The sequence below is a fragment of the Mustela putorius genome, unplaced genomic scaffold (assembly GCF_011764305.1).
Source record: "Mustela putorius furo isolate JIRA1106 unplaced genomic scaffold, ASM1176430v1.1 tig00003855_pilon_pilon_pilon, whole genome shotgun sequence".
NCBI lineage: Eukaryota > Metazoa > Chordata > Mammalia > Carnivora > Mustelidae > Mustela > Mustela putorius.
Genome location: NW_025422007.1, coordinates 245 through 2,450, shown reverse-complemented (window position 1 = coordinate 2,450; position 2,206 = coordinate 245). Strand labels below are relative to the sequence as shown.

Below are 2,206 nucleotides of genomic sequence, written 5' to 3'. Positions count from 1 at the left end.
TAAAAGGTTAATGTGGTTTTTAATTCTCTATTTATTTCAGATTAAATCCTAGAAATATAGTAATTAATCCCGGCTTTTTATACTCCGCTAAAAAAGAACACACCTTTCCTCCTCGTGTAAGAGTATTCAGGGATCTATAAGTTTACAAGGGGTGTTTTATACTTACTTCCCTAAGATTTGTTTATGCATTAATTCCATTTAGTAAATTACTCTGTGGTAACAAACAGTCCTAAATTTTAGGACTAAAACTATAGATAATATCCTTCCTTATGTGACATGTCACTGTGGTGGCAAAAGGATCTGTTCATTTATAATAATCGAAAAAGCTCTAGGTGACAAATCAGAAGACTTACTTGAATGATGCTGTCAGAATATTAATGGAAAGAAGGAAATGTCTCAAAGAGGGAAAACAAAATCCTTAGCCCAAAGAAAACACATCGTTCATCTCAAGTCCTTGTTTAGAACCAGTCACTTGGGTTCAATTGCTCATGGGTATTGGGAATGGTGAAAAAGTAGAATATTATGATATACCCCCAAAATAAAGAACTTGAAATATTCAGGGATGGGGAGAGAAGAGTATCAGTGTATATCAGAATCTCTCTTCACAATTGTAATACAGGCAAGCACAAGTTTGGAGAAAAGCTAGATCATGTAGGGGAAAACACAGATCACTCAGGACATTTAATTTTTTAATTGGTAAAGATTTTTAATTTAGTAAATTACTTGTAAATCTCTATGTTCTTACTAGGTACTTGTGAATATTCTCTACTCTTAGGTAAGATTATTACATTTAATCAGAAGCTGTTTGAACTGTGTGCAATATAGCCTTCGATTTTCAGGTGAAAATATGCCAGGGAGTGCTGTTTTTAATTCGAATAAGAGTATCAACACAATTTACCTCATAGAAATATACCTCCTTAATGAAATATGAATTGTGGGCTGGAGAATAATATATATAGAAAACCAGGGTAAAGAGGAAAAAAATGGATTTTCTGTTTTCCTGGGAAAGTTTGAGAGATTGAAAGGAATTTGGTTGTCTGATAAAACGAGGGCACTCTCAGAAAATGAAAGGTTATTCCATCTTGCTGAGGCAAGAGGATAAAAAGAGAGAGAGATGGTTCACTTTCTTTATCACTATAATTCAAACAGCGAAGTTGTCGTGTAAAGCTTATTATTATTACATTATTATGGGCCAAGAATTTTATTCTCATTAGGTTCTAAAATGGTATATCATGAATTGATATGATAGGATCATTAAGACTTAAAATACACGATCATACTGAAGAAAGAACAGGTTATGGAAAGTGTCAACATGAATTCCCTCTTCTCCCTCACTTCAACTACCCTATCCAAAGCCTTCTAGAGGAAAAATATTATGTAGTCAGTATCAGGATATATGTACATATATACATGAAATATATAACTCATAAATTTCCAAATTATAGCATACCTAATCATCCTGGAGATAGAGTTTTGTTAGTATGTACAACATGAAGCTTTTTCTTTTTTTTTAAACAAACTGTGGCCAGTTTTATTAAAGAAAAATTCCATGTGATTTACTTTTCACCAGTCTGTTCTGGCATGCTTCTAATGATAACAGAATCACCTGGATCATTGATAGCCAGCGTGCATACTCTGTAGTATTTCCCACATGCCGTGCCCAATTCAATATTATCGCCACTGTAGTGATGGACACCAGTTTTGGCCAACATGGCATAGTATTCTATTTCAGATTTCCTCAAGCCGGGCAGTTGTTGGCGAGGATGACCAGCTTCGCTTTGCCGTGTCTGATCATTTTCAGAGTCTGCTTGTACCTCCAGCACGTATTTTCCACTTTTATAACGAGCTGGAACCTGGAGTTGATGGACTCCAGCACTTTTTCGTCTTCTTTGTGGCCACCATCTTCCTGTCTTAGGTGCGGGATGGCCCCAACCAAGAGCAGCTGCCAAAATGGCCGGGAGAGAGAGAAGAGAAAGGACATGAAGCTTTTTATATAGAAATTGAAGAAATAGCAAATGAGAAGAAAAAAAAAAAGTTGAGTGTTTTCATGTCAACCTGTCCCTGCAATCACTAACCATAATGGAGAATCATGTTTCGAATTATTTTGATAAATCTACTTACCTTTATAACCATAGCAACATTATCTTCCCATAACAGGGAAGAATTTCCATTTTCATGCCTGTAAGGGTAAGGATGACAAAGTGGT

At 35.4% G+C, this 2,206-nt stretch overlaps 1 pseudogene; it reads right to left on the bottom strand.

Moving 5' to 3' along the window:
* Nucleotides 1-1,556: 1,556 nt before the first annotated feature.
* On the bottom strand, nt 1,557-1,946 carry LOC123387552 (annotated as a pseudogene).
* Nucleotides 1,947-2,206: the final 260 nt, after the last annotated feature.